Below are 11,098 nucleotides of genomic sequence, written 5' to 3'. Positions count from 1 at the left end.
CCTGCCACAGAGACCATCGGCTTGCTTCTGACAAGCCGATGGTCTCTATGGCAACCTGTAAACAAAGCAGGACATTGCCGACATGTCGGCAATATCTTCTGCTGGTTTTTCAAAGCCCTTGCTTTGTTCTCTGTGGGACTGTGCAGGCAGAGCACACTGTCACAGCTTGTGGCATTGTGCTCTGCAGCTCCCATAGTGATACATAGCCCGGAAATCTTCCGGCCTATGTTGCTATGAGCAGTGGAGCTCGTCCCGGAACTTTTCCGGGCGTGCCACTCAAGGAGTTAAACTTGACATCAAGGGGGAGACCTGGAGTAGCAGTGCCGGATACAGAAGGGAGCAATTAGTATATACCTATTTCTTGTTTCTATGTTGGGGGAGCCAGAATTAAATGAAAAAACATCTTGGAAAACCCCTTTAAGCCCTTAGTGCCGAGCCAGTTTTTTGCCTTAAGGATCAAACGATTTTCATCGTCACACTGCAAGAGCCAGAATTTGTTAACATAACCTTTTGAGTTGTATTTTTAATGGCACCCCTCTGGGGTACACACATGTATTGCATAACTTTTATTACATTTTTTTTTGGAGGGGAGATGGAAAACTATCCAGAAATTCCACCATGGTTTTTGTTTTTACGGCACTCCTCATTCGGAAAAAACTAGCATAACTTTCTTATCTTGATCAGCACTATTAGTGCAACACCAAGTTTATATGGATTTTTTTTGTTACTACCTTTGCAGAATAAAATCAAGTTTTTCAAGAAAAATTGAATCTGCATCGCAGTATTGTAAGACTCAAATCATTTTCATTTTTTCAGCAATGGAGCTCTGTGAGGTCTTGTTTTTTGTGGGAAGATTTTTATTGGTACAGTTTCGGGATACATATGACTTTTTGATTGCTTTTTATTGCATTTTTTAGGAAGTGAACAAAAGAAAAATAGAAATTCCGGCACACTTTTTTAAACTATTTTTGCGGCGTTCACCATGCAAGAAGAGCAGGAGCCTGGCTGTCAGTTGTCAGCTGAGCCACCGCCTTAAAAAAATTTTTTTACAGCCAACACCAACAGCTCTGATCAGCCACGCAGCTCATCAGAGCTGTTAACGCTTTAAATGCCGCTGTCAATTCTGACAGCGGCATTTAAATTCCCCGAATGATGAGAGCGTAGGGAGCCATGCAGGTGTCATGGCAGCCGGGTGCCTTCTGAAAGGCCCCAGGGCTGTCATGGCAGAATGCCTATCAAGACATGCCCATAGTGGTTTGATAGCATTACATTATACTGCTATTGCGCAGGCATTCTATGGCATTACATCATACTGCAGGAGTGATCAAAGCATCGCAAGACGAAAAAAACAAAAGTAAAAATAAGATTAATAAAAAAAGGTTTTAAACATTTAAAAAAAAAACTTTTGCTATCTTTATTAGAAAAGAATCTAAATAACAAAAATACATATTTGGTATCGCTGCATCTGTAAAAGTCCGATCTATCAAAGTACTGCATTATTTACCCACATGATGAACATCGTCATAAAAATAAAGAATGACAAAAATGCGCTTTTTTGGTCACCCTGTGTCCAAGAAAAAATGCAATAAAAAGCGATCAAAAAGTCATAGTTATTCCAAAATGGTACCAACGCAAATTACAGGATGTCCTGCAAAAATGAGCGCTTGCACAACTATAGCGAAGGGGAAAAAAAAAAAGCTGCTGCGTGCAGAAGTTGGCGGCAGAAAATAATTTTAAAAAGTTAAATATTTTTGAAAAAAAATAAAAGTAATACAGCAGAAAAAAACCTATATAAGGCCTCGTTCAGTTAAGCGTTTTTGTGCGCACAAGTAGCCATGCAAAAAGTTTGCGTCTATTAAAACCAATGGTTTCTTATTAAAGCGTTCACATGAACGATTTTTAGACATGCAAAATACTCAATACAAAAGATTGGCTACAATGCATGAATCTAAGGTGCAGGCTAAGAGAAAAGATAGGACCTGACTAGAGATGAGCGAGCACCAAAATGCTCGGGTGCTCGTTACTCGGGACAAAATTATCGCGATGCTCGAGGGTTTGTTTCGAGTAACGAACCCCATTAAAGTCAATGGCCGACCCGAGCATTTTTGTATATCGCCGATGCTCGCTAAGGTTTTCATTTGTGAAAATCTGGGCAATTCAAGAAAGTGATGGGAACGACACAGCAACGGATAGGGCAGGCGAGGGGCTACATGTTGGGCTGCATCTCAAGTTCCCAGGTCCCACTGTTAAGCCACAATGGCGGCAAGAGTGGGCCACCCCTCCCAACAACTTTTACTTCTGAAAAGCCCTCATTAGCAATGCATACCTTAGCTAAGCACCACACTACCTCCAACAAAGCACAATCACTGCCTGCATGACACTCCGCTGCCACTTCTCCTGGGTTACATGCTGCCCAACCCCCCCCCCCCCTGCACGACGCAGTGTCCACAGCGCACACCAAAGTGTCCCTGCGCAGCCTTCAGCTGCACTCATGCCACACCACCCTCATGTCTATTTATAAGTGCGTCTGCCATGAGGAGGAACCGCAGGCGCACACTGCAGAGGGTTGGCACGGCTAGGCAGCGACCCTCTTTAAAAGGGGCGGGGCGATAGCCCACAATGCTGTACAGAAGCAATGAGAAATCCAATCCTGTGCCACCTCCATCAGGAGCTGCAGACGTGGGCATAGCAATGGGGAACCTATGTGCCACACACTATTCATTCTGTCAAGGTCTCTGCATGCCCCAGTCAGACCGCGTTTTTTTTATAAATAGTCACAGGCAGGTACAACTCCGCAATGGGAATTCCTTGTGCACCCACAGCATGGGTGGCTCCCTGGAACCCACCGGCTGTACATAAATGTATCCCATTGCAGTGCCCATCACAGCTGAGGTAACGTCCGATTAAATGCAGCTGGGCTTCGGCCCACACTGCATGCCCCAGTCAGACTGGGGTTCTTTAGAAGTAGACACAAGCAGTTACAACTCCGTGTGGACCGACAGCATGGGTGGGTGCCAGGAAGCCACCGGCGGTACATAAATATATCCCATTGCATTGCCCAGCACAGCTGAGGTAATGTCATGTTTAATGCAGGTGGGCTTCGGCGCACGGAGGACGGTCGTGCGATCGGCTACGTACTCCCTCACCATCCTTTTACAGTGCTCCCGCCGACTCAGCCTTGACTGGGGAGCGGTGACACAGTCTTGCTGGGGAGCCAGAAAGCTGTCAAAGGCCTTAGAGAGTGTTCCCCTTCCTGTGCTGTACATGCTGCCTGATCTCTGCGCCTCCCCTGCTACCTGGCCCTCGGAACTGCGCCTTCGGCCACTAGCGCTGTCGGATGGGAATTTTACCATCAGTTTGTCCGCCAGGGTCCTGTGGTATAGCATCCCTCTCGAACCCCTTTCCTCTTTGGGTATGAGAGTGGAAAGGTTCTCCTTATACCGTGGGTCGAGCAGTGTGTACACCCAGTAATCCGTAGTGGCCAGAATGCGTGTAACGCGAGGGTCACGAGAAAGGCATCCTAACATGAAGTCAGCCATGTGTGCCAGGGTACCTGTACGCAACACATGGCTGTCCTCACTAGGAAGATCACTTTCAGGATCCTCCTCCTCCTCCTCCTCCTCAGGCCATACACGCTGAAAGGATGACAGGCAAGCAGCATGGGTACCCTCAGCAGTGGGCCAAGCTGTCTCTTCCCCCTCCTCCTCATGCTCCTTCTCCTCCTCCTCAACGCGCTGAGATATAGACAGGAGGGTGCTCTGACTATCCAGCGACATACTGTCTTCCCCGCCTCTGTTTCCGAGCGCAAAGCGTCTGCCTTTATGCTTTGCAGGGAACTTCTCAAGAGGCATAGCAGAGGAATGGTGATGCTAATGATTGCAGCATCGCCGCTCACCATCTGGGTAGACTCCTCAAAGTTTCCAAGGACCTGGCAGATGTCTGCCAACCAGGCCCACTCTTCTGTAAAGAATTGAGGAGGCTGACTCCCACTGCGCCGCCCATGTTGGAGTTGGTATTCCAATATAGCTCTACGCTGCTCATAGAGCCTGGCCAACATGTGGAGCGTAGAGTTCCACCATGTGGGCACGTCGCACAGCAGTCGGTGCACTGGCAGATGAAACCGATGTTGCAGGGTGCGCAGGGTGGCAGCGTCCGTGTGGGACTTGCGGAAATGTCCGCAGAGCCGGCGCACCTTTCCGAGCAGGTCTGACAAGCGTGGGTAGCTTTTCAGAAAGCGCTGAACCACCAAATTAAAGACGTGGGCCAGGCATGGCACGTGCGTGAGGCTGCCGAGCTGCAGAGCCGCCACCAGGTTACGGCCGTTGTCACACACGACCATGCCCGGTTGGAGGCTCAGCGGCGCAAGCCAGCGGTCGGTCTGCTCTGTCAGACCCTGCAGCAGTTCGTGGGCCGTGTGCCTCTTCTCTCCTAAGCTGAGTAGTTTCAGCACGGCCTGCTGACGCTTGCCCACCGCTGTGCTGCCACGCCGCATGACACCAACTGCTGGCGACGTGCTGCTGCTGACACATCTTGATTGCAAGACAGAGGTTGCGTAGGAGGAGGAGGGTGGTTTAGTGGAGGAAGCATACACCGCCGCAGATACCACCACCGAGCTGGGGCCCGCAATTCTGGGGGTGGGTAGGACGTGAGCGGTCCCAGGCTCTGACTCTGTCCCAGCCTCCACTAAATTCACCCAATGTGCCGTCAGGGAGATATAGTGGCCCTGCCTGCCTGTGCTTGTCCACGTGTCCGTTGTTAAGTGGACTTTGGCAGTAACCGCGTTGGTGAGGGCGCGTACAATGTTGCGGGAGACGTGGTCGTGCAGGGCTGGGACGGCACATCGGGAAAAGTAGTGGCGACTGGGAACTGAGCAGCGCGGGGCTGCCGCCGCCATCATACCTTTGAAAGCCTCCGTTTCCACAACCCTATACGGCAGCATCTCCAGGCTGATAAATTTGGCTATGTGGACGGTTAACGATTGAGCGTGCGGGTGCGTGGCGGCGTACTTGCGCTTGTGCTCCAACACTTGCGCTAGCGACGGCTGGACGGTGCGCTGAGAGACATTGGTGGATGGGGCCGAGCACAGCGGAGGTGAGGGTGTGGGTGCAGGCCAGGAGACGGTAGTGCCTGTGTCCTGAGAGGGGGGGTTGGATCTCAGTGGCAGGTTGGGGCACAGGGGGAGAGGCAGCGGTGCAAACCGGAGGCGGTGAACGGCCTTCGTCCCACCTTGTGGGGTGCTTGGCCATCATATGTCTGCGCATGCTGGTGGTGGTGAGGCTGGTGGTGGTGGCTCCCCGGCTGATCTTGGCGCGACAAAGGTTGCACACCACTGTTCATCGGTCGTCTGCACTCTCAGTGAAAAACTGCCAGACCTTTGAGCACCTCGGCCTCTGCAGGGTGGCATGGCGCGAGGGGGCGCTTTGGGAAACAGTTGGTGGATTATTCGGTCTGGCCCTGCCTCTACCCCTGGCCACCGCACTGCCTCTTCCAACCTGCCCTGCTGCTGCACTTGCCTCCCCCTCTGAAGACCTGTCCTCAGTAGGCGTAGCAAACCAGGTGGGGTCAGTCACCTCATCGTCCTGCTGCTCTTCCTCCGAATCCTCTGTGCGCTCCTCCCTCGGACTTACTCCAATTACTACTACCTGAGTGATAGACAACTGTGTCTCATCGTCATCGTCCTCCTCACCCACTGAAAGCTCTTGAGACAGTTGCCGGAAGTCCCCAGCCTCATCCCCCGGACCCCGGGAACTTTCCAAAGGTTGGGCATCGGTCACGACAAACTCCTCCGGTGGGAGAGGAACCATTGCTGGCCATTCTGGGCAGGGGCCTGCGAACAGTTCCTGGGAGTCTGCCTGCTCCTCAGAATGTGTCATTGTAATGGAGTGAGGAGGCTGGGAGGAAGGAGGAGCAGCAGCCAGAGGATTCAGAGTTGCAGCAGTGGACGGCGCAGAACTCAGGGTGGTCAATAGATTGCTGGATGCACTTTCTGCCATCCACGACAGGACCTGCTCACACTGCTCATTTTCTAATAAAGGTCTACCGCGTGGACCCATTAATTGTGAGATGAATGTGGGGACGCCAGAAACGTGCCTCTCTCCTAATCCCGCAGCAGTCGGCTGCAATACACCTGGATCAGGAGCTTGGCCTGTGCCCACACCCTGACTTGGGCCTACGCGTCCTCGGCCGCGTCCACGTCCTCTAGGCCTACCCCTACCCCTCAGCATGGTGTATTACCAGTAGTGCAGAAACAGAACGCTGTAATTAAATGTGCCGCTTATTGGCCTGTGGTTGGAGGCTGACTTCGCTTACGGAACGCACAGCAGAGGCAGGAAAGAATTTTGCGCAAGCCTGCTGTAACACTTAGCTGGCTGCGTATGAATTAGGACAACTACCCCCAGCAGAGACCCAGTACACTTGTGGACAGGAATACAGCGGTGATGTAAGAGGCAACACAGAGGCAGGAAAGAATTTTGCGCAAGCCTGCTGTAACACTTAGCTGGCTGCGTATGAATTAGGACAACTACCCCCAGCAGAGACCCAGTACACTGAGGACGGTCACAGGCAGCCCAAATAGATTGTTTCCCCAAATGTTTTTGGAAAGGCCCACTGCCCATATACACTAAATATGTCTTCTGTCCCTGCCTCACCACTACTGGCCCTGGACAATGTAAAATTACTGCAGGATGCAATGCTCTGCACGGCTGATATACAAAAAGAAAAAAAAGTGCAACACTGCAAAAAGCAGCCTTCACACTACTGCACACGGTTAGATGTGGCCCTAAGAAGGACCGTTGGGGCTCTTGAAGCCTAAAATAACTCCTAACACTCTCCCTATAGCAGCTCCGGCACCAGCAGCACTGTCCCTGATCTCTGTCAGAATGCATCTGTGGCGAGCCGCGGGAGGGGCCGATTTATATACTTGGGTGACACCTGATCTCGCCAGCCACTCACTGCAGGGGGGTGGTATAGGGCTTGAACGTCGCAGGGGGAAGTTGTAATGCCTTCCCTGTCTTTCTATTGGCCAGAAAAGCGCACTAACGTCTCAGAGATGAAAGTGAAAGTAACTCGAACACCGCGTGGTACTCGTTACGGGTAACGAGCATCTCGAACACGCTAATACTCGAACGAGTATCAAGCTCGGACGAGTACGTTCGCTCATCTCTAGACCTGACCTATCTTTGGTGTGTGTTGCGCAGTAGTTTTTTATTGACTCCAACCACGGATTGTGTGAATGAACAAATTATGCGCAAATGTAGATCGTGCCTTCTAATTTGTTCATTTGTTCACGTAAGCGTCAATCTTTTTGCGGCGTTATTTGTGCGCAAAAAAACGCTCATGTCATTTTTGCTGCAGTTTGTGCGCCGTAGAAACAAGACACTCACAAGCCCTCATACAGCTGCGTTAATAAATAAATAAAGGAGTTACAATTTTTTTTAAAGGGGAAGGAAAAAAACAAAAATGGAAAACCAAAAAAAGCTTGGTCACTAAGGGATTAGGATGCACGGTGGCTGTACTCTGGGATTCGTGATATGGATACTGAATACCCTGAAGTGCGTGAGACCCAGGAAAAATGCATGTTTTTCTCAAAAATAACGGATTATAAACTTTAATATCCCACTTTTGGTTGCCATGTTTTTATTCTTTGTTCTAAATAATAACTTATTTTCACAAAAACCTAAGTTTGTGTTTTTTTTCACTTGAAGTGGACGAGGAGTCATAAAAATCCTGCAAATTACTTGATCGTAGAGCATTTTCACTTATTTACAAAATTTGTCGATGCCTGAACAGACCTCTGCATGTCAAATTCTTGGAAGTTTAAAAGCGGTTTTCCAGTGAAATACTATTGATGACCTATCCTCAGGACAGGTCATCAATAGTTGATCAGCCGGGGTCCATAGCTCAAACCCCGACCGATCAGCTGAGGGAGCGCATACTGTCAAAGCCGCAAATATACATCGGTCTGGAAGTCTCCATACTAACCTTTGTGTAGTGGCCGGCACTTCTAACTGCAGGCACAGCTCTCATTTAAATCAACGAGAGCCGTTCCTGCAGTTACAAGTGACGGCCACTACGCGGAGGTCGGCGCGGAGGCTTCCTCTCTGACCTCTGTTATTGTGGCACTGACAGCATGCGCCCCCTCGGCTGATCGGTCGTGGGTCCTCAGGGGTGGATCCCGGCCGATCAGCTATTGATGACTTATCCTGATGATAGGTCATCAATAGTATTTCCACAGAAAACCCATTTAACTAAATAATAGTACAGTGGTGCCTTGGGTTAAGAGTTTAATTTATTTCCATGACAGAGCTCTTAACCCAAAACACTTGTAAGTCAAATCAATTTTCCCCATTGAAATTAATGGAAAAGTCATTAATCCGTTCCGGATAACAAAGCTCTCCCACTGATTTTAATGGGGATGGCTTTGCCCCATTGAAAGCAATAGGACGCTGGCATCCCTGCAGTGATTTTCGGGGAATGGCTTTAAATAGAAACCCTTCCCTGAAAATCATCTCCAGCTGTAGTAAAAAAATACTCACCTGTGTGCTGGGGCTCGGGTGTGTCTAGCCGCCGCTTGTTCTCCCTGCACTGCTCTGAAGCTTTTCAGCAAGCAGGGATTAAAGAGGCAGGGAGAACAAGCAGTGGCTATACACGCCTGAGTCCCGGCAGCAGCGGACAGGTGAGTATATATTTTTTTTACTACAGCCTGGTAAGATTTTCAGGGAAGGGCTTATATTTAAAGCCCTTCCCCGAAAATCACTGCAGGGGTTGCCGGCAAGCCATTGCTTTCAATGGGGCCACCGGCAGCAGCAGCGACCCCATTGAGAGCAAGGCATGCAACCCAAGTTTTTGCTCTTAAATCAGAGCAAAAATTCGGGAGAGAGCCTGCTCTCAAGTCAGAAAGCTTCTAAGCTGAGGCACTCTTAACGCAAGGTATCACTGTATATGAAACATAATTTTATGCAATGACATTGCTTATTTTACAAATTAAAATCAAAACTTAGATTCCAACGAGCCCCTGAAAGTGATATCTGCACAGCAGCTTCATGAAATGGATTGCCATGGTTGAGCAACGGCTGCACACACGCCTGCTGGAGGGGTGTAAAGCTCAGCACCTCCGGACTCCGAGCAGTGGAAACCTTCTCAGAAATGATGAATCACATTTTACATACTGATGGATGAATCTGGATTTGGCTGCTACCTGAAAACACTACCACCAAAAACCCTCCGGTTTCGAACAATATTCTCTCCCGGGTCTGAAGAGGGTGGAGGTATATTACCTGCAGTTGTTTTTCTCTGCGGTCCTTCCAATCCACCAGTTCCAATTCCAGTTTTCGGCCATCCACATGGCCGATGCAACATTCAGACTAATCCCCACAGTGCATTGCTCGCTGGTCAGGGTCGCTCAAGTGAACGTGCTGGCCAATCAAGAGATTAGCGTATAGTTTGAATTAGGATGCTTTCACACTTGCGATTGCGATATTGCTGCGTTTTTTTAAACATGAATGTCAATAGGACTTTCTAATGTTAACCCTTTCCAATCCAATTTGTATCCTGGTTTTCCTAGGGGGCTTACTCTTTTTCTGCCATTAGAAAACAGCGCTATCTGCTGGCTAAAGCCAGTACTGCATGAGGTGATACATTGGATAGCCTCCAACAGTAGAGAGGCTGGCAATACAAAGTAAAAGAATCCCAGACGGACGTCTTCCAACATCGGAGGTGTACAGCCTTAAATCATAATGTCTTTAGACATCAGACAGTGGATTGGAAAGGGTTAAAAACGCATCGTACAAGAATCACAAACTTGCGATTTCTGTGCGATACGTTTTTAACATTAGAAAGTCCTATTGACATTCACGTTGAAAAAATGCAGTGATATCGCGATCGCAAGTGTGAAGGCGCCCTTAGGTAGTTAGAAGATTGCGGTGGCTATTTAGGACTGCTGAAAACAGAGACCAGAACTGGTTTGGAGGGGTGGCAGAGAAGAACAACTGCGGGTAATATACCCCGTCCTCTTCCTGTCCCAGGACAGAATTATGTCCCGAACCTGGGTGTCACTTTAATATGGAGTTGGCCCTTCTTTTGTGGCTACAACAACTTTACGAAAGCCCAATGTACCATAAGGTATTAAGTTTTGTTCCAATGTTGCCTGGGGGGGTATAAACCAAACTTGATCCCAGCGTATAATAGCAGGGAGAAGACTATTAAGACACTGGGCTAGAATGAAAGTTAATATTTTATTAAAATTTAGAAGGGAGATTGGTATATATTTGGTAGTTTTTTGGGCATTGGATGGACTTGACTTAATCTGCTGCATGGTTTAACCCATTCCAATCCATTTTTGGACTGTGGAATTCCTAGGGGGCTTGCTGTTTCTGCCGTTATACAATGGTGCCATCTGCTGACTAAAACCAGTAACTACATCATGTCAGAGCAGCCGGCAAAATAGTGTAAGTATACATTGTCTGACGTCTTCCGACATCGGAGCTGTACAGACCTACAGTGGTTATGTCAGAAGACATCTCCATTAAAAAGGGTTAAATGTATGGAGGGCTACCATTGATTCCGATGTATTATAGTAGCTAGCCCATTTAAACTGCCTAACTCTTATCAGGATTCACTCATTTCCAAGCTGTAACAACAATTGCCTACTCTAATTGAAGGAGAAGATTAACGCTAAAGCTGCCTACACTTAATAGTCTAGAGTTGATGAAAATGGACAATTTCAACAAAATATCAATTGTCGGATGAAATCTAACAACCATTGATCCTCGCTACATGATGACAGACCGTCCTCTTTTCAACATTCCAAAACCATGGACTAATGCCGAATGGTTTTGGAATGTCCAAAAGAGGACGGTCTGTCACCTCTGCTAACTACTCCAATTAGGCCACTTTCACGCGGATGGAGGATTGCAACCTCACCAAAGTCATCTGCGCTGACACTGTACGTGCATGAGCGCAATATCAGGACAGGCTGAGTTTCATGGCCCGATATCGCGCTTGGCCGTGTATAGGAAGCCTTACGTGTCTGGCCTTAGAGCCTGAGATGGCTTTGGCAAGCCCTTTTTAGAACCTCGCTCGTCGTTCATTTTATGCAGGC

The sequence above is a fragment of the Eleutherodactylus coqui genome, chromosome 10 (assembly GCF_035609145.1).
Source record: "Eleutherodactylus coqui strain aEleCoq1 chromosome 10, aEleCoq1.hap1, whole genome shotgun sequence".
Lineage (NCBI taxonomy): Eukaryota > Metazoa > Chordata > Amphibia > Anura > Eleutherodactylidae > Eleutherodactylus > Eleutherodactylus coqui.
This window is presented reverse-complemented; position numbering follows the sequence as displayed.